The sequence below is a fragment of the Capricornis sumatraensis genome, chromosome 7, assembly GCF_032405125.1.
Source record: "Capricornis sumatraensis isolate serow.1 chromosome 7, serow.2, whole genome shotgun sequence".
In the NCBI taxonomy this organism is placed as follows: Eukaryota; Metazoa; Chordata; class Mammalia; order Artiodactyla; family Bovidae; genus Capricornis; species Capricornis sumatraensis.
In genome coordinates this window covers 48,992,590-49,015,596 of record NC_091075.1, presented here as the reverse complement: position 1 = coordinate 49,015,596, position 23,007 = coordinate 48,992,590, and positions in this window count along the sequence as shown.

The window sequence follows — 23,007 nt, the reverse complement described above, 5'->3', positions numbered from 1 at the left end:
TTTTGGTGACAATTTATCTCGCTTCTTCCACAAAAGTGTTTTAGTCTTATTCATCAGTTTGCATTATTGGTATTGAATATGTGAGATCAGGAAAAGGGAAGGAGAACATATGATTGGGTGGAGAACAGTGCAACCAGGGGCAGACCCTCTAGCATTAAAATGCCCGTGATTTAAGTGTAAAGGTGTCTGAAGAAGGCCAGTGAACCACAGGAACCACTGCCTCTGCTAGCAAACCCTCTGTTTCCTCCCAAATGAATCCTTCTGTCTGGCCAAGTTGCTGCCTAACTGAAGGCTAGGCAGCTAGCTTTGGTGTGCTGACTTCCCTACAGTCTGTGTTTTCCTAAAGTCTTTTTTGAAACAGTATTTCCCCATATAGAGTATACAGATCCAGTGCTCTGGGACCTTTGTCTAGTTTAATTAGCATTCTTCAGGAGAAATTCATACAGAAGAGAAAGAATTCCTTGAGTAAGTGAAAGCATAAATGGCTGTCAACTGAGAAATTCCTTAGATTTTTAGTGGAACTTCTGAGCCTAGGATTTTCTGATCTGCTCGTTAGGCAACATCATTTTTCTCTTCTCTGCTTAGAGTATCTCAATGGCTTGGAATCAAGGCTTATGTCCTTGAGAAAAGCATCACTATTGAGGGTTGGAAATTTACACCTGGAAAGACTGACATGGAGGTCTCCGGTGTATATCAGGAGGAAGATACACAGTCTGAAGCTTTGGGAATACTATAGCTTGCCCATGAAACAGACAGAGGCATGATCAGAATCAGCACAGCAGAGACATGAGGTCATGTTTTTCTTACATGATTGTAATAGGGAAGAACAAATCTGACTCCATACTGGAGTCACACACTTCTTACACACACCAAATGTCAAAATATGCTGGTACCAGCTACCAGCTGGTACCAGGTATCCAGCTAGTTTAGAAACCTGATGAATTTCCTGCTGGATTAATCTTTCAGGTCCTAAAATATATTCTTCAGAGGCTGATACTTGGAGTCACAAGAGTTTATCTGGCCCAGTGATTTCTATTCCAATAGTTTCTGGACTCACTTGACCCCAGAAACACCTACAAAAGCAGCAAACAAGAATCAGTATTGTTAACAAAAGCCCCTTAGTGGGCATTAGGTATACAACTTGCACTAGTCCTCTAATCTAACCCATCACCTAATTACCAAATAAACCCCAACAGTTGAACCCTGCACTTGCTTTCATGAAGTCTAAAGATACTACTTCCTAATGATAGCTCAGTCAGCAAAGAACCCACAAGAAATGCAAGAGACCTGGTTTCTATCCCTGGGTCAGGAAGATCCCATGGAGAAGGAAATGGCAACTCCCTCCAGTATTCTTGCCTGAAGAATCCAATGGACAGAGGAGCCTGGCAGGCTACAGTCCATGGGGTCACAGGGGTCAGACACGACTTAGTGACTAAAGAACAGCAACAACAACTGAAGAAGTATAAAGAGTTATGGTATTCCAATTTTGTCATATATATTTTATTTTCAGTCCCACAAAACACATTCAAGCTCTGTATTGAAGAGCTATAGGGTTCAGATCAGCATGTGTGTTCCATGGAATGATATCATTCCCAAGGGGGCAAAATCTGATTCTTGAGAACACAAAATCCTTATATATTACGTTGGTTTGTGGTCCTCTAAAGGGCCACAGTACATAAACAGATACATAGCATATCCATGGTATTAAAATTTTATGGAGATGGGGAAGTGATTAGAAGGGGAAAAAAAATGTCTCCAAATGTTTCTTAGAAGAACAAAACAATTAAAATGTTTAGAAATATCAGGAAATTGAAGAACTTGGGTATGGAAAAATGCAACCATTTGTAGCTACAACTAAGTTGTGCCTGTGTTAAAATATGGTATGGCCATAATTTTTCAAGACAAAGCATAAATCTAGGTATTTAGAAACAATTTCCCAGTTTTTAAAATGTTAGTTTGTTTTGAAAGAAAATCAACAAGAGCCCTTTGTACTTTGTAAGCCAAATAAAATATATCTCCAGGGCCATGTGGCCCACCAGATGTCAGTGTACAGTCCATATCCTCAGGGGAAATTTGAAGGAATGGTTATGTCCTTAGAGCATTTGGTGGTTACTAATCAGTTAAATTAAACAAAGAGCAAAAGCATTATTCATGTTGTACTTTTTCAAGAAAAATGTTCACCTTTTACTCCGTAAGTGAAACCATTTGTCCATTGGCAAATTTTAAGAAACATTTTTCTGGCTTCTCAATATTTACCAAGGTGTCAATAATCTTTGCAAAGGGGCCTTAGTCATTCCAAAGCTATTTTTAAATGAACAGAACAATTCTCCCATGAGAAGTATGCCGTGATCTATTCAAGCTTTGAAAGTTGTGCTTTTCAAACTAGCAAACCCAGCTCCTGCATAAGAAGAGATTTGTTTATTCTGCTTATCTCAAGCCACAGAGAATACTGTCCCTGTCTTTAAATGGTCAGATTTCTGCATACCATATCTTAATTCTGCATTAGAAAGATAACTCCAAAAAGTTAGAGACTGTTTACTGTAGTTGTTATATTCACACAAAAGGATGTTAAATATTTGATGATAATCTTCCCGCTCTTTGAGTTAATATGAGTGCCAATCTAAACAGCACATGTTGAACAAAAATTTTACTTTAATTGCATTTCCCATGTTCCCTTCCCTTCACATATATTCTAAGAAGAAAATTAAAGTCTGCTCTAAAAAGTATGTCTTCCCTCCTCTAAATGACATGAAGACATTAGTTTTGCTTTAATCACTCTTCATTTGAGCAGCTTAGGAAGGCTCAGCATGAATTTTTTATGTATCAGATCTCTTTTTCCACCTCCTCAATCCTTTCCTGCTGTTTTCTGAGTTTCTCCCCCCATTTATCCAAGTCATCCTTGACTTTGGATAATCTATTTCCTCCAAGATATTTGGTGGGTTTGTAAAGTATTTTTACTCCCAGTTAGCTGGAACACAATGCTGAGTATATAGGAATATTGGTAAACTCAGCAATTCAACAGGCAAAAATAGAAAGAAAGGGTCAAAGTCATGGAGGATTTTGGAAACTCTTCTGCTGCATTCCCACTGGGCTCCAAGAGGCCCTGATGAGTCTGAGGAGCACTTTCATATCCAAGATGGACAAGAACTTTGTTATTTCCTCTGTGTGCTCACCTAGAAGAGCTGAGTTTGGGAATTACAATTTAATAAAGAATCAAGTTTGAAATTCTGTGCCGTGTCCAATACTGATAAATATACCACACAGATATTATCTAGGTATTATAAATAATACATGTAATGTTGATTAAAATTTTGATGTAAATTTCTAAAAACTTTATTAAAGTTGTAAAATGACTGACATGGGCTGTTTACAGTTGGGCGACAACTTAATTAATCAGTTGCTGTCTCCCCTGCAATAAAGATAAGAAGTGCATATTCTCCACTTTATTTTTATCCCTGAAGAATGAGCCAGAAAACACAAAATTATCTCCCTTTTAAAACACCAAATTACCTTCCTTTCAAAACAATATGAGTATTAACTGTGAAGCATGATGGTACATAATCTTTGCCTAGACCAGTAATTAATCTGGAAAATACAACTGTCTGACATTCGACTGGTAAAGAGCTAAGGGGCTAAACAGGGAAAACTTGTGCACACTCAGTCCAGAAATGATCCTTTATGTCTTGATACAGAGAAAATTTTCAATTTTCAGGTCACTAAGCAGTTTAATTCTGTGTTAGAGATAAAAATTAAGAGCACAAAGCATTAACACACACACACACACAAAAAAAAAACCTATATATACAAATCCATTGCACACTGCTAGTTTCAAGATTCTTGCTTAATGAGACTTTTGCCTTTTTAAATGAGAAATCCTAGAGCAATACTGAAAATAAAATGATGTTGAAACTAATATAGGTAGTTTTTTGTTACTTTATTATTGCCTTTTTCCAAGAGTTTTGATACAAATAAAATGCTGTTGACTTAGGAATTATAAAATACTAGTTCTTAAGGGAAAGTATAATCATTGAAGCAGGATCCATCCGTCCATTCACTCATTTATTCAATAAGTTTACTACTATAGCAGGCATCAGGAGAGTTATAAGGGTCAACCGGATGCAGTTCCACCACAAGGAGTTTACAGAGTAACAGGCAAGATGCATCATGGACACAGATAACTTTGTAGCACAGAGACTGAACCAAACACACCTGGCTTCAAATGCCCCCTCCATTTGACCTCTCTGGTGCTCAATTTCCTCATCTATAAAGTATGAATAGCAATATTACTTACACTGAAAATTTGTTATGTGGTTTCAGTGAGATAATTCATGATAAACATGGAGCTCAGTATCAAATATTTATTAAGTTCTCTACAAAAAGTTAATTCTCTTTATTCTGTAATTGTAGTGCTGTTGTGAATGTGGTTGTTGTCAAAGAAGTAATCGCCAGGTCCTGAGCTCTTAGCTGATCACAAGGAAAACCTGCTTAATCAATCCACAGATCTACATCCTTTCAAAGCACCATGATTATCCTGGCTTTCCCTCTGGGCTCAGCCATGTATAATAACTATCTCCTTAAACCTTCAAATCTGACTTATGTTGCTGTCTACTAGCATTAAACAGGAGATGTGAATTCACCATTAATATAAATATGTGCTTAGGGTACAAAGGGAAGGGAAGGGAGGCACCTCAGAGTTTTTCTCCCTAGCTAACGTGTCCTTAACTCTTTCACAGTCAATCTCAACTTTACTGGGGTTTTTCTTTATCATTGTCTTTGTCATGTTTAACTTTATATTACTTTAAAAAAAGTTTGGGGGGACATGGTGAGTAATTAAAGTTTAAAATTTTGGTTTGAAGGTGTGCTTAGACATAACATTTGTTTCCATTTCATGAAATGAGACTTTCCACTCCCCTTTGTTTGTAAACACAGCTGGCTGGATCTGGCTAGCATTTAACTCATCAGCTGATTGTGTAACCCATACTTAAGCTTCTTGCCGTAAGTGCCGGAAGGGCAAAGTGAGAACCATTGCTGATCTGGTCTTGGGGCATTACTTGACCTTCCTCCAGCCGTGTAGTCAAACATGGAGCTATACAGCCTCTCTTGTCTTGTATCCTGATAAAGATTTTCCCATATACATGTGAGTCTGACTCTTCTTGCCCAGAGGGCAAAACATTTACTGTTTTCATAAAGTTCAAATTTTCAAGGACCGCTCAACATTGTCCAATCCAGCCTCCTGTTGGAGGTCTAAATCCCCTTTCTCTTTTCACTACTAAGTTACATCAGTCGTGTCCGATTCTGTGTGACCCCATAGACGGCAGCCCACCAGGCTCCCCTGTCCCTTGGATTCTCCAAGCAAGAACACTGGAGTGGGTTGCCATTTCCTTCTCCAATGCATGAAAGTGAAACGTGAAAGTGAAGTCACTCAGTCATCTCCGACTCTTCGCGACCCCATGGACTGCAGCCCACCAGGCTCCTCCGTCCATGGGATTTTCCAGGCAAGAGTACTGGAGTGGGGTGTCAGTGCTTTTTCTTTTTAGTTGCCTTATTAATCTCTAGTCCTGCTGTGCTCTGCTATTTACTGTTACTACAGCATTTTGAAGTGCCTTTGAAGTCCCTCTATTGTAGCCCTAATCACTTTGTACTGTCACTATCGGTTTATGTGTTTATCCCTTCAAGATTACACCACGCTCATCTTTCTGTCTTTAACAATTGACTCACACATACATAGTGAATGCGTAATAAACATTTTGAACAAATGAATTAATAATTTAATTCAAAAATCAATCAAAGTAGCTGAAAGCATATTTAATGCTTTTTATCAAGGTTCTAATTAGATTGAGCCTTAAGAGTCTAGTCAATCACAGAGATAGTCTCTTAGCAAAATCCCTTCATCACTGAAGTTTCTAGACCTGAAAGGCCAAGTTTGATGACTGATAAATCTCAGAAGATTAATAGTGTCCGAGATATTCATCCTCTCAGACAACAGGAAAAGCAGAATATTCTGGGTCAATTCTGCCACCTTCTCTTGCAGTTGACTCTGATGACATTAGTTAACTATCAGTTTACCTTAGATTCTCATCTTCAGCTATTCCACCTTCTGCATTTCCTTCCAGCAAAACAGGTCAATGCAACTGTCTATTCTTGCAAATTTTTACCAGTTGTCCATATTTCCATGTCCAAGGGCAGCTCTCAGTCCTCATATGTATCTAAGTGCAGGATGTGGCATAGTTTATTACTTTCTGCTCCTTGAAACATTTTCTTCACTTAATCACTCCTTTTTTGGCTGGTTTCTCCTTATCCCCCTACCCTCCAAACACAGGAAACTCTTCCCTATCATCATTCACTTTAGGTATCTCATTTATTCTCATAGTTTTAAATACCAACTATATATGGAACCTGGAGGAGGAAATGGCAACCCACTCCAGTATTATTGCCTGGGAAATCCCATAAACAGAAGAGCGTGGTAGGCTACAATCTATGGGGTTGCAAGAGTCGGACATGACTCAGCAGCTAAACCACCACATGTAGGTAAAATATCTCCATCTAGACACCTAACAGGCATCTCTAACCCATCATGTGTAAAATTAAGCCTCATTCTTCCTGCCTCATCATAGCAACTCTTTTCTTTTTCATGATTACTCAGTTCAAACTCCTTGGAATAACCCCTTACTCCTGTCTTCCCCTCATCTACTCTCTTCATCATGCCTACTCTAACTGTAAATCCTCCTGATTCTACCTCCAAAATACACCCAGCCCTGTAAATCCTCCTGATTCTACCTCCAAAATACACCCAGCATTGACCGCTTCTCCCTACTTCCACCCTGGTCCAAAAAGCATCACCTCCGGCTTAGATTATTATGATAGTTCGCTAGCTAGGCTTCCTGCATCTGTCTGTCCTCTCTCTAGAGTCTATTCTCAACATATTAACAAAGTGATACAGTGAGCTAGATGATGTCACCTTGCTGTTCAAACCTTCTGACAGCCCCACAACTCATCAGAACCAAAGGTGACATTTTTACAATGGCCCCTAAGACTCTGCAAGATCTGTTTACTGTCACCTCTCACCTCTATGGCCTCATCTCCTACCATCACCTCCTCACTCTGTTCCAGCCACACTGACATCTTGTTCTTCCTGAAACACCTCTGTGTCTAGAGCAGGATTTGCCCCCTGTGGGTATGTGATAACTATTTGTGGAAAGAAGGAAAGAAGAAAGGGAGGGAGGGAGGGAGGAAGAAAAGAAGGCAAGAAGGAAGCAAGAGGAGAAATGGAAAACTGTTCAAACATAAACACAAAATGCCCTTGAAAGCAAAGTGGCTGCTTTTAAAATAATACGCTCTGTTATTTTAATAGTCAATAGAAATACTCTTTAGAATATGTCTTTGCAAAATTTGGATTTTGATACTAACTTTAAAACTAAATTGTAGTTTTGTAACCATCCATACTATTCAGGGTTTTCAGAAAATTATCTAAGTGTCCAGAGGCAAATGGAAGGGACCCATTATAGATCCTCAGAATGATTTCAGAAATAATCAAGGCATTTTATACAACAGGAAAAAATATTCTGGAGGATTATGTAGAGGAGCACAGACCTTTATTTCATGGATAAATCAAAACTGCAGTGCTGAAGAGACTGATGTTATGTAAGGAAAGAAGTATACAACTTAAGGGGGAAAAAGAGGTTAAGAGAAGACAAACGAACAACTTCTGATATCAGATAAAGAATTCAGACTAAGTATGTAGAAACTTGTAGTTGACATAGACTGTGTCAAACCTCACAGACTGACTTTCCAGGCATTGTGCTACAGAAAACTTGCATCTAGATTTGTGAAACTTCAGTTACTGAAATCTTAACAACTTTTATACTATTAAAAAAAAAAAAAGCATCATGACCTCAAATCCCATAAACTGGGGAAATAAAGTAAACGGGGTCTAAACAATGAGCTGAAAGATTCTGCAAAGATCCAAAAACACTGTGAATAGATCTCTACCGAGAATGAGAAGCAAAAGGCTGATGTCACCTCTTGAGGGACAAAATTAAAAGTGACTATTCGATATTTTATGTAATTGCTTAGAGTGCACCTAATATGACAGAGCATCTCAGTGGCTCCTTTTTTCTGTCTGTCTAGTCCACTTAAGCGGTTTATCCAGATAACTAAAGCTTACATGATTAAGTCATCAGGGTTTTGCTTAAATATGCCCAAAGTGTATTAGTTCCTTGCCGACATTTTCAAGCAGAATTCACTGAACATAATTTAACTTATTTCTGATGCCTTAGCTGTTGTCAAGGAGACATTCTGATGTGTGTGTGTACATGCACGCATGCTCAGTAGCAAGGTCATGTCTGACTCTTGGTGACCCCATGGACTGAGCCTGCCAGCCTCCTCGATCCATGGAATTTCCCAGGCAAGAATACTGCAGTGGGTTGTCATTTCCTTCTCCAGAGGATCTTCCCTACCCAGGGATTGAATCTGCATCTCCTGCATTAGCAGGCAGCTTCTTTACCACTGAGCCACCAGGGAAGCCCACAGTTTGATGTAGCAATTAAGAATCGGACTTTTTCCAGCTTTATTAACATGTAATTGACAATTAAAACAGTATGACATTTAAAATATACACCATGGTGATATGATATACATATATGTAATATAAAGACACATTGTAAAAGGATTCCACCATCTAATTAAGTAAGATATGCATGTTTGGGGGTGGTTTTGGTGAGAACATCCAAGTTCTACTCTCTTAGAAAGCTTTGATTATATAATGTAACATATATAACAAAATATCATGTAATAAGTTATATATAGTGTATAATACAAGATATACAATGTTAGATAGATATATACTGTTACCAACTATAGTCACCATGTAATATGTTAAATCCCCCTCATTTTATAGCTGAAAAGTTTGTACCCATTTACCAATCTTTCTCTATTTCCTCTGCTTCTGATAAACCCCAATCCCTGAGCTTCTGGCAACCACTTTCTACTCTCTTCCTAAGAGTTAGACATTTTTTTTTCTTTTAAGAGTCCACATATGGGGATTTCCCTGGTGGTCCAGTGGATAAGTCTCCACACTTCCGATGAAGGGGGCTGAGGTTCAAACCCTAGTTGGGGAACTAGGTCCCAAAGGCCCCAACTGAGAATTCACATGCCACAACTAAAATCTGGTGCAGCCAAATAAATAAATATTTTTTTAGAGTCCACATATGAGTGATATCATGCCGTATTTGTCTTTCTCCGTTTAGTTTCTTTTAGCATAATGCTCTCAAATCCCATCCATATTGTCATAAATGACAGCATTTCTTTTTTTATGGCTATATAAATCCCACTGTGTGTGTGTGTGTGTGTGTGTGTGCGTGTGTGTGTGTGTGTATCTTTATTATCCATTCATCCACTGATAGATCCTTAGGTTTCCATATCTTGACTACTGAGAAAATATACATGAAGTAAGGTGGCTCAAGAAGTTGCCAGGATCTGAAATGATACTTTGCAACAAATAACAAAACAAAAGGTTTCACTAAAAATAATGTCTCCAGTTATAGAAGGTTCCTCATGGTTTGTTGATTCACAGGACATCCAGTCAGAGGCTGGAGATACCACAAGCAGACCCCTCAGAGGGAGTGAAGAAGGGCTCATCCTTGATGCTTACGATTCTGTGACCAAAATATGGTCTAGATGCCACCAGGCAGAGAAGCTCAGATTGCTGATACATTTCCTGCCCAGGTCTGAATGAGCTCAGAAATTGACTGAAGCTGAGGGTGGAGGAGGGAGACCAACGAATCAATCTAGTCAACTCTCAGGAAGCCACAGGTGAACATAATACTTCTTCCCATGGCCTAGCATCTTAAAAACTGTGGCCCTGCTGATGAAAGGTGGTATCTCCCTGGAAAGGAAATCAGTTGGTACATGCAAACAGGGTCTGTGCCCCTTCTCAGCCCACTGGAGTGGGCCTTTCTCCACTACATAAAGAAGAGAACAGGAATATAGCATTCACCTCTCTCTTCCACTAAACAAAGCCCAAATATGTAGCTTAGCTTAAAGTCCCTTCAGGACTGGAACCCTCTGGGACTTCCCTGGTGGTCTAGCGGTTAAGACACCATCCTTCTACTGCAGAGGGTGCAGGTTCCATCCCTGGTCCTGAGGACTAAGATCGCACATGCCCTGTGGTTTGGCCAAAAGAAAAAATAAATAAATAAGGGATGAATGAAAGTTTAAAAAAGAAAAAGACAGGAGCCTTGTCACTGCAGGCACCCTCCTCTCCATTACAGCACTTTCCACTGCCTCTCATTCACATTAATCCGTCTTGGCCCCACCATACTTTCAGTCTGGCAATCACCCTGCCTCTGCGGATAATTCTACTCTTTGAATTCTTCAAACTTCATCTGTGCAGTCTTTTGCAGAAACCCACACCTCATTTGGTCCCCACTACTGGCAAATATCAAACCCTGAATATGTGTTGGCAACTCTCGCTGGATTTCTGGCTCCATGCAAAACCGTTCATTCCCATAGTGCTCGGATTATCGTCCCCAGGTGCCAATCCCATTATCTCGAGGAAACCCATCATAGATTCTAAGTCTAGTGCGGGAAATGGCCAAGAACTAAGGCAGTCCAATGTTTGTTTAGGCCATTCTAAGGTATCATCTACCAGCTGTTTCCTCCTATCCCGGGTCTTCCCTGGTGGCAGTGTGGTAAAGAATCTGCCTGCCAGTGCAGGACACATGCGTTCAACCCCTGAGATAGGAAGATTCCCTGGAGAAGGAAATGGCAACCCACTCCAGTGTTCTTGCCTGGGAAATCCCACAGACAGAGAAGCCTGGCGGGCTACAGTCCACAGAGTCACCAAAGGGTCGGCATGACTTATTGGCTAGAAAACAACAAAGGTATTACTGCCGGCTATTCCTCCTATCCCAGGTCTTGGTTTATTTTTAAAAGAAGCTTCTTGTCCTCCAACCTTCTTTATTAATAGAGAATGTCACCCATAAAACTTTTTCCCCACCCCTGCTTTGACCAAATAATGCATCCTCCCAACATCCTCCCTTGGCATTCAATATCATATCAAATTCAAATAAATCACAGTTGACTTTAAAGCCCTCTAGCAATTCATGTCTGCCTATATCAACTCCCACACTCCTCAGCTGCTCTTGTCACATAAACCATCTCACAGCCTCTTTCCTCTACTACTTGCAAGTCTTTCCCTTCTCCCTTGCTCTCTCACCCACCTGAATCAACATCCTATCACCGACTATCGAATTGCTTATTTTAGAGGAAGCGGAAAAGGTTGAATAAGGTATCTTGGTTCATAGCCTCATCCTGCTAATTCCTAACTACGTGACTCGGTCAGACTGCAATAATAGTGATGAGAACAACACAAGCCTTTAACCAACACTTTTAGGTGTTCATCCAGTTAACCCTATGAGGGAAAGGCTAGCACTATCCCGATTTTGAGGATGCAGAAAATCACCCAATTTTACTAAATACACATTTTCTTATGTGAAAACTAGAAATACTAACATTTACTTCTCATGGATAAAAGTAAAGCATGGCATGCATAGCACACAATTTATGTCAATTTCCTTTCCCATCACCAAACCCACCTTATTCACCATCTCTGCTCTCTATTAAAGAAATAATAGAGCTCTTCTCCAGCACCTCAAGATTGTCCCTTTCTTATCTTCACAAGGCATAGGAGCTAAATACCAGAAAACAAATGGTATAATCTGCTGTGAACCGGAAAAGTAATGACCTTCAGCTCAGCACACTGTTCCATGACCATTGCTTGGAAACAGAAATTGGACTTTACCTTTAGGAAGGGCAGGTAATTCCTACTGAATGTGAATTGAGGCTTTTTACCCTCTGCTTCTCTCTCTGGAGAGAAAACTTCTTTCCCACCTATTTTGCTGAAATTCCTTCCTCAGAGGACAAAGATTTCGTTCCACAAAGCCAGGCTTAAAATGCAAATACCATTGGATGAGCTAATACTTTGATGTGCTTCCAAGTTACAGGTTTCATATTTCTTCTTGCCAACAGGACTTGGCAGAAATGATGAGAATCAGAAAGGGAAACAGGGCACCAAGACGACTGCGTCCACTTAGCTATTTGACCCAGAATAACAACATTTGTCACCATGCCTAGTATAGGAAAAGGCTATGGTAATAATCAAGCTAAAAGATATGAGTTTTTATGTGACTTCAGAACAAACAGAAGATTGATAAACTGTGATTACAAGCTATCTGTAGCCAACCAAGAAGACTTAACTCAGTTTATAAGGTGGCACATCTGCGCTTCTCCTCTGCATCCTTGACATTAAATGATTATGAGTTTTCATATATAGACAGTCCTCTAAAGTCATTGCAATTGCCAGTATTTCACATGTTTCAACATAGGGCTGGAATGTACCTTCCTTAGGTAAATAGCATCTTGTTGTGAAGATTATTGTTTTCCTCTAGCTGCTGCTGCTGCTGCTAAGTCACGTCAGTCTTGTCTGACTCTGTGTGACCCCATAGATGACAGCCCACCAGGCTCCTGTCCCTGGGATTCTCCAAGTAAGAACACTGGAGTGGGTTACCATTGCCTTCTCCAATGCATGGAAGTGAAAAGTGAAAGTGAAGTCGCTCAGTCATGCCTGACTCTTTGCGACCCCATGAACTGCAGCATACCAGGCTCCTCCATCCATGGGATTCTCCAGGCAAGAATACTGGAGTGGGTCACTAGTGCCTTCTCCTAGCTAGAGACACAGAATAATCACTTCCTATATCCAAAATCACGGTTCTGAAGTAAACAAGGTGGAGGAACATTTGATGTTGTGGGAGACAGCCTCTACAATGACCCCAGTGATCCCCATCTTCTGGTTTAACAGCTTTACATAATCCTCTCCCCTTAAGGGCAAATTGAAATTATTGACATGCTTCTAATTAATGTAGAAAAGCAATGGGATGTCCCTCGTGAGATCAGGTTATAGGAAAACTGTAGCTGCTGTCCTGGATGTTCATTTTCTTTCATTCACTCACTCACCTTGAGGAATTCAGCTGCCATGTTTTGAGCTGCCCTATGAAGTCCACAAAATGAAGAACTGAGAGAAGAGTCTTCTAATCAACAGCCAGCAGGAAACTGAAGCTCTCACTCCAACAGGCTGCAAAGTAGGAAATCCTTCCTACAATCACTTCAGAGGTTCTGGACATGAACCCTCCCTTAGTCAACTTTCAGATGAGACTGCAGCAGCATGGCTACAACCACACAACCTTGAACCAGAGACACTCAGATAAGTCTCATCTAGATTCCTGACCCACCCTGGTGGTGGTGATTTAGTTGCTAAGTCATGTCTGACTCTTGAGACCCCATGTACTGTAGCCCATCAGGCTCCTCTGTGCTTGGGATTCTCCAGGCAAGAATACTGGAGTAGGTTGCATTTCGACCTCTAGGGGATCTTCCCAACCACCCTAACTGTGAAATAATCAGTGTTTCTATTTCAGGAATCGAATTCACGTCTCCTGCACCTCCTGTATTGGCAGGCATATTCTTTACCACTGAACTACCTGGGAAGTCTCCTGTATCTCAACAGGAAATAGCTCATTGATTGGCCAGTTTGCCAACAGTCCTGATTTCTCAAGTAGATTTCATGGAGCAAGAGCTCTCCTTGGGGTTAACTTGCTCTTCACCTAGGTTAATTTAAATAGCAGTTGAAAATTTAGCTTGAAAGGATAATTACAACATTTCACCTTCTTTTATCTCAGGTTATGTAAATGAGGCTTTCATCTTCTCACAGTTCATATTATATTAATACAGGGAATAGAAAGGTCTCACTATATTGTGTGCTGTCAATCACTTCGAAGAATATTCTCCAATAATCATAGTGGGTACAAATTGGACAAATTTCCATCATCATGAGCTGTGTCTATTATCAACAAGGAAACACATAAACTTATAGCTTGGCAGAGTTCTCACCGGAGCAGTGAAAGGCGTTGATTTGATCAGATTGCAAAGTTGGAGGGGCTTTTTTGACATTTATCAAGTATTAAGAACATTTACCATGTCGCTAGGAATAGCCCTGAAGAAGCAAATTCAACTTCTACCCCCTTTTAAACTATGATTTTCATATCCTGCTGAAGGCGGTGAGAGCACTAACCCTGAGTGACGGGCCTTGGACCATAGCTTTATCCTCTGCTTTGCACCACAGCTCTTCTGGGAGACGCTGTCATCCACAGTATTGAACAGTGAAATGTGATGGTTAGACAAATGCAGCATCGTCGAGTTTAATAAACATCAGGAGGAAGCTGGCAGATAAGTTTTAACCCCAGGGCATTTTTTAAAAATCAAAATACTGTTCTATGTCCTCCTAGTGTTAACACAATGCCATGTGTTTAAACTAGAGTTTAGAAAGAAAAAAAAAACTAAAGTTTTTCTATTATACCTAAGGCCAGGCTCAAGGTCTTATTCCTCCAGGAAACCTTCCATGATTATATCAACTGTAAATAATTACTCCTTCAATTGTGGGACCAGAAGACATTACTCATTCCATTGAAAGGCAGTGTACAAAAGTGGTTAGGAGAGTAAGTTCCATGAGTAGACCACTTGGCTTCAAATTCCGATGAGCAGGGGCTCATGAGCTATGGAGGTTGGAGCGAACAACTTAACCTCCATAAGTTGGTTTCATCAGTAAAATGGGGAGAGTATCTGTGCCCTAGACTGCCTTATCTAATCGTACAGAGAGACTGGAGCTGCACAAGCCCTCTAAAAACATTTGCTCTTGAGCAATTACTGCGTGCCAGACAGAAACACTGGCCTGTTCTAACTCCGTACCTCTACTGGATTGTAAAACCCTTGTGGATGGACCTAGGGTCTGTCATACAGAGTTAAGCAAGTCAGAAAGAGAAAAACAAATATCATATATTAATGAATGTATGTGGAATCTAGAAAAATGGTACAGATGAACCTATTTCTGAGGCAGGAATGGAGACACAGACATAGAAATGGACGTGAGGACACAGGAGGGGAAAGGAAGGATGGGACAAACTGGGAGATTAGGGTTGACATATATACACTATGATGCCTAAAACAGACAGCCAGCAGGAAGCTGCTGTATAGGGAGTTTCAGTTCAGTGCTCTGTAACGACCTAGAAAGGTGGGAGAAGGAGGTATGTCCAAGAAGGAGGAAATATGTGTATACATATGACTGATCCACTTCATCACACAGCAGAAACTAACATAGCATTGTAAAGCAACTATATTTCAATTGAAAAAAAAAACCCTGAGTTAAATCTGATTGCCTCCATTTTACCAATGGGAAAGTAAGGCTCATAGAAGTTAAGTAACAGTTCCCACATACACAGTTTTAGAGGTAATATACACAATTGTAGAATAGAGGTAATATATGAAACATGGCATCTGGGGTCCAAAGTCCACTACTACAAACTATCACAACTCTTGTACTTCTGGAAAGTACTATCTTCAGTTTTCAATAATTTATTACACCTGAATACATACATATCTATCTCCCTTACTGCACTGTTGAGTTACCCTGGGGCAAGCATTGTTTCTTGTTCTTCTTGGGATTCCCAATGCCTAGCATAAAACACTTAGCCCATAATAGATGCTCATTACTTTTTCTTGAAATAAAATAAGTTGGTAAAGTTGCAGCTGCCCTATAGGAACTGTAACCCTTCTTTAAAGAAAAAGTTTCACCAAAAAGGAAAGGCCACAAATTTCCCTCAGCAGAGAAAATTGTTGAAAAATGAATAAACACAGTTGTGGGCCCTGAGCTGTCAAAATCAAAATGGGACTTAGATTCTGCCAGGAGCATCTCCCCTCAAGCCCATCAGTCAGTGTATACATATTAATTATCTTCTGGGTGCTAAAATAACCTCATGATATCAGTGACTTCCAAACAGCCAGATCAACCTTATTTCAGACATCCGAAGGAAGAGTACAGGTGACTATCTAACCCTAGAGGACCTTGGAAAACCTCTATTTCCAGTTATCCATGAAAGTTTATAGTTCCATAACAAGCTGCTTGTCACACGTTAGTCCCCTCAGAAAATGCAGTTGCTATTTTCGGGTCCTACTGAGGAAAAGTGGCCCATGGATGCTGTTCCTCTCTAAATGATAAATGTCAAAAATGGAGTTAACCCTTAAAATGTGAAGTAATGAGAAGCGTAATTTTGTCCTATTATTCTGTGATAGTTGAGATGAATTCATAAAGATATTTACAAATAAAGAATTTCTAAAGATATTGACAAGAAAGAAAAACAATATTTGTCAGAGAAGTAAAGAATCAGTGATAGGGATGGTCAGATTTTCAAACACAAAAGAATTACGTTGAACCCCTACCTCACATCACAGCCTTTTATCCCAACCTACTCAAGTAACATTTAAAGAGAGGAGCTTTTGCTAGTTATTTCATAAACTAAGTCCTAAAGCTAGGCTTGAATATATTATCATTTAACTCTCATCATAATTGAGGTATTCTATGTTTATAACAGTTAATTGATGTGTCACTTTCTCAGTAAAAAATTTAATCTCATAAAATGACATACCCTTTCTTCTTTCTGTAATTCTCACCAGAAAGAACCTAGCTGTGCCCCAAAGCACACTGGCCCCAGCCAATCACAGGGTGGCTGCTGCCTGAATGCGGGTAACCTTCTTTAGAGAAATGACTCTGCAATTTCAGAGCCTTTTTAGTCATCAATATTTCAGAGAACTGAGGCTACTTTTGAAGATATAGATTTTGGTTCAATCATAGGAGCTAAGAAGATCCCACAAGCCACACAGGCACCTGGAAAAAAAAAAAAAAAATCACTCCAGGAAAGATTTCTAGATCTCCAGAAACTTACCTCAAACCTGAAGTGGCTTTCAAAAATAGAAGACTTGTGTTGAGTTCCATGGGCTTCCCTGGTGGCTCAGACTGTAAAGAATCTGCCTGCAACAGAGGAGACCTGGGTTTGATCCCTCAGTTGGGAAGATTCCTGGAGAAGGGAAGGCTACCCACTCCAGTATTCTTGCCTGGAGAATTCCATGAACAGAAGAGCCTAGTGGGTTACAGTCCATGGAGTCACAAAGAGTCAGACACAGCTGAGTTTTATGGAGCTTTGGGCTTTCAAAATGCCAATTCCTTTGTTTCTATCATTTTCCTTTCAAACATTAAGGGTTTCATCAGGCCAACGTCCATATCCTGCCATGCTTATAACCTAGACAGGTTCACAACAAACCACATGAGGAAGATGGGTTCTCCATAACATGATTTGGTGTAATTCACAAGAATAAGATGTAAACCAAATTAAATCACAGCAAGAGAAAATAAAGATATAGCAGGAAGATAAGACCAGGGGAAAAAATTAAATAAAGCCATGAAAGTGATAAGATCTTAGAGGAAATAATACTAAGCCAAAAATAGAGTTTTGAGATTCTGGTGGCCAAGAATTTACCTTTTTAGATAAACTAATGTGATTATAAAATCCAGGTTTTTTTAGGAAAGAAAAAATATATACGGTTTCCTTCCAAGAAGCAAAGTTTTTCCTGAAACTTTATTACGTACCAGTGCTGTCCAACAGAAATATAATGTCACATATGCAATTTTAATTTTTTTAATAAATACATTTAAAATGTAAAGAAAATGACATTAATTTTTATAAAATCTTAATATATTCAAAGTATTAGCATTTCAGTATATAATCAATATACAAATTAACCATGTGGGGTTTTTTTTTGCATACTAAGTCTTTAAAATATAATGTACATTTTACACTCATAGCACTTCTCAGAGGCACTAAATTTTCATTGTAAATACTTGATTTTTATATTGGTGCAAAAGTCATTGTGGTTTCAAATCATGAATTTTATTATAACTAGGCTCAAACACATCTTTATTAATCAAAATAGGAACCATTATAATCAACATATTTTTGCCAAAGAAAAATAAGTTTGCTTATTCCTGTAGCATAAAAATTCATACTTCAGGAATCAACGAACACTTGGAAAGAATGTTCTGCCTCCTGCTCATTGTGGAAGCGTTTTCCCTGCAAAAAGGTGTTAAGATGTAGAAGTGGTAGTCAGCTGGGGAGAGGTCAGGTGAATAAGGCAGATTAAGCAAAACTTCATAGCCCTGTTCATTCAACTTTTGAAGCGATTGTGCAACATGCCGTTGGGCATTGTAGTGGAGAAAAATTGTGCCCTTTCTGTTGACCAATGTGACTGTAGGTGTTGCCGTTTTTGGTGCATTTCACTGATTTGCTGAGTATACTTCTCAGATGTAATGGTTTCACCAGGATTCAGAGAGCTGTAGTGGATCAGACAGGCAGCAGACCACCAAAGAGTGACTATGACCCTTTTATTGTGCATATTTGGATTTGGGAAGTGCTTTGGAGCTTCTTTTTGGTCCAACCACTGAGCTGGTCATCAGCAGTTGTCCTATAAAATCCACTTTTCATCACATGTCACAATCCAACAGAGAAATGATTCATTGTTGTTGCATAGAAAAAAAAGACAACATTTCAGACTTTTTTTTTTCCGTCGGCTCATGAGACACCCACTTATTGAGCTTTTTCACATTTCCAATTTACTTTACATGCTGAATGACCAAGAATGGTCTATGTTGAGTTCTTTGGCAACTTCTCATGTAGCTGTAAGAGGATCAGCTTCCATGATTGCCCTCAATTGGTCGTCATCAACTTCTGATGGCTGACCACTATGTTGCTTATCTTCAAGTCACTCATCTCCTTTGCAAAACTTCTGGAACCACCACTGCATTGTATGTTCATTAGCAGTTCCTGGGCCAAATTCGTTGTTGATGTTGAGAGTTGTTTACGCTGCTTTATGGCTCATTTTGAACTTGAATAAGAAAATCACTCAAATTTCCTTTTTGTCTAACATCATTTCCTAGTTTAAAATGAATAGCAAATAATAAGTCATTAGCAAAAAACGTAAAGTGAGAAATGAGTATTAAAATGACCTATAAAATAACCATACTTATTTAGAATGTATTCTGATATTAAATAGCAACTTTCAACAATGCAAAAACCAGCAATTATGTTTGCACCAACCTAATATATCTCAATTCCACAAATTGTACAGTGGGTTCCCTGGTAGCTCAGACAGTAAAGAATATGCCTGCAATGCAAGAGACCAGTGTTCAGTCCTTGGGTTGGGAAGATCCCCTGGAGGAGGGCATGGCAACCTACTCCATGGACAAAGGAGCCTGGAGAATCCCCATGGAAAAAGGAGCCTGGGCTACAGTTCATGGGGTCTCAAAGAGTTGGACACAACTGAGCAACTAAGCACAGCACAGTAGAAAAAGTAGATTCACATAACCAAATTATTCCAACATGCTTAAAGCTTTTCCAATTGCTGAATATTCATTTTTAAATTTAAATTAATTAAAAATTAAATAAAATTTATTTTCTTAATTGCATTAGACATATTTCACATGTGGACAGCACAGCTCTAAATGAAAGAGTTGCCTAGGGTCTACCTAGAGGATACGGAGTAACACAGAGTACAATGTCTTCAGCAATCCTACAAAACTTCGATTACATCTGTCAGTGTAAGCTGGGGGCACAAAATCCAACTCAGTGTCAAGCAGAGAGTCAAGGCTTTGAGGTCTAATAACCCCAAACTCTAATGATTTGGAACAAAAGAACCTCTCAGACGCCCTTCACTCTATTCTGTCTACATTACCTCCCTTGACTGAATTTTTGATTCATAGGCTAAAGAAGATAATGTTCATAGGCAAGAGTCTAAAGTTCTAGTAATGTTTTTCTTTTTTTTAAGTATGTATTTTTACTTATTTTCATTTTAATTTTTGGCCACTCCCATAGCTTGCAGGACCTTAGTTCCCTGACCAGAGATTGAACTCAGGGCCATAACAGTGAAAGCATCAAGTCCTAACCATTAGACCACTAGGGAAGTCCCAAGTAATGTTTTTCTTGATTAAGAATAATCCATGTTTTTTAATAAATGTATACAATTTTTTAGAAAAGAATAATCCATATGTTTTGAAAGTACTATAATAGGAAATTGATAAGTACATCTAAGAACAAAATATACAAAGTTCTTTTGAGAATTAAAAATATTACTTTTTAAAAGCTCATGAGTCAAATAGAAATACATAATTCTAATACTATTTAAGTACTGTTTAAACAAAAAATAATATAGAAAGCATCCTTGTTTATTTTTATCAAACCACCAGAACACTGGGGCTTCCCTGATAACTCAATTGGTAAAGAATCTGCCTGCAATGCAGGAAACCCCAGTTTGATTCATGGGTTGGGAAGGTCTGCTCTAGAAGGGATAAGCTACCCACTCCAGTACTCTTGGGCTTCCTTTGTGGCTCAGGTGGTAAAGAATCCAACTGCAATGTGGGAGACCTGGGTTCGACCCTTGGGTTGGGAAGATCCCCTGGAGAAGGGAAAGACTACCCACTCTAGTATTCTGGTCTAGAGAATTACACAGACTGTATAGTCCATGGGGTCGCAAAGAGTCAGACACAACTGAGTGATTTTTCACTCACTCACTCACCCACCATACCCTTATAACAAATCCTTAAAAAATATTTCTTAAATTAAAAAAAATTACACATACTGAATTAAATTTATAATGCCAATTTCTTTTGAGAATAGGTCCAGGAATTCACTAATGAAATTTGAAAATCCTCTATACTGGTTTACTCTTCTCAATTTCCTTATCTCTCTAATTCAGTTATGGAAATAGATAAATTCAAGTATATTTGAATGGTCAAAGATTAACAGTAGAGAAATTACCAAACATAAGCATAATAGTAAGCAAAAAAAAAGGAGCCTTAATCAGAATTTCCTAAGAGAAAACAGAAAGAAAATTTCCCCCATATTTTTCATTTGCCATAAGTTTTAAAATGCCTGTCCTGTGTAAAAATTACTTTTGCGAGAAACTTTCTGTTTAAATCGACACATCCATCTCTTGAGAAGAATCCCATTGGAAAAGGGTACTCAGGTTCCATATTGACTCTAGCAGGTCTCCTCCTCTGGCAGCCAGAAATGATTATCTACACCACAGGGTGCACAGAATAAATAAAGATTAAATGATTATCAAAATGTGACCAACATCTGAGCAAACAGCATGCACCTTGGCAGGAGGGATACCAGCATTAAGGCAAATCACATCCAACTGTGGAAATAAACTTGTCAGATACAGGCTCCGGCTGCATCCCAAGCTACAGACCTTCTCCGGGGCTGCCAGGCTCCAGAGGACGATTCCAAAATGGTTCAGCAGCACCGGGCCACCTCCCACAGTCGCCTTTGGCTTCCCTCCACAGCTGCCTCTGCTCCCTGTCGGTCAGTTTCACTGCTGCATGTGTCATAGACAGCCTAACGTTTGAACTCACAAGTCCTAATTGGAAGGGATTGGGAATAGCAAACGGCAATATTTGTGTAACTCAACCGTGAGGTCTAGGGAAGAAAGACTCTTTGATCTGTGGGACTCCACAGTCAGGCAGGGTGAGAGCTATTTGGGGCAGGCAACCCTGAAAGGAATGAGATCTCTCAAGGGGAGTTCGAGGGGCAGGTTTACTGGCTGCCAAGGATTGTGTGAAGAGCATTGTCTCATCTAATCCATGTCCCTATGTGTGATGCAATGTGAAAATCGTGCCCAACTCTTTGCAACTCCATACTGGAATAGGTAGCATTTCCCTTCTCCAGAGGATCTTCCCAAACCAGGAATCAAACCGGGGTCTCCTGCATTGCAGGGGGATTCGCTTGTAATGCAGGAGGCAAAGGAGACCCCAGCTGCATCTCTGGGTGGGCAAGAGGGGGAGGAAATGGCAACCCTCTCCAGTACCCTTGTTTGGAAAATTCCATGGGCAGAGGAGCCTGGTGCGCTACAGTCCATGGGGTCGCAAAGAGTGGGACACAACTGAACACAGCACAGCAGCGTGGCTCTATGGAGTAGGTTCTATTATTATCCACGTTTCAAATAAGGACTAAGATACAGAGAAAGTAAGAAACTTTCCCAAGGTCACACAGCTAGGAAATGGCGCAGCTGAAATGTTAACCCCAGGTGGTGACTCTAGAAACTTCCCTCTTTAATAGCAATGCCACACTGCCACCCCATGGCCTGCTGGGAAAATCCACTTGCCAAGGAAATCAGTTAAGTGAGAGTCTTAGCAAATGTTAACCTCAGGGACGGCAGAGCTCCAGTAAGAAAGTACTGATGGTGGGTAGGGACTCCTTTTAAAAACAAAAAGAAACACTTAAGAATTGTTTGAATTACAGATAACAAAGAAAAAGTGAACTATGAACACTAGAAGAGAAATAACTTTAAAAATCGGGAAAGAGGGAATGTGAGAATACTAATCTTTTATGGCAGAAACTCAAACTCAAAATGTAATTTTTTAAAAAAATGATAGTGATTACAACTTGTCAATATTTTGCGTAATGTCTTTAGTGGAATATTTTAGGAAATAACATCTCTTACAGTAAAAAAATAAATAAATCCGTTTAAAATTTCACCTTTTATCTTCATTTTTGTCTTCTGTTCAGGCAAATGAAATTAAACTTAAAACACTCTTAAAAGAGCACTGATAGTCATATCCTATTTTAATAGAAATATGTATAGATGACTCATTGGAAAAGACCCTGATCCTGGGAAAGATTGAAGGCAAAAGGAGAAGAGGGTGGCAGAGGATGGCTGGATTCTTGGATGGCATCACTGACTGAATGGACATGTGTATGAGCACACTCAGAGATAGTGAAGGTCAGGGAAGCCTGGAGTGCTTCTGTCCATGGGGTCGAAAACAGTCAAACACGAATTAGCAACTGAACAACATCAAGGTGGATTCCCTGGTGGCTCAGACGTGGCTTAAAGAATCTGCCTGCAAGGCTGGAGGCCTGGGTTGGGAAGATCCCCTAGAAAAGGGAATGGCAACTCACTCCAGTAATCTTGCCTGGAGAATCCCATGGACAGAGGAGACTGGCGGGAAAGAGTTGGACACAGCTGAGCGATTAACACTTCCACTTTCACAACAGCAACAATATAGAACAGAATCTG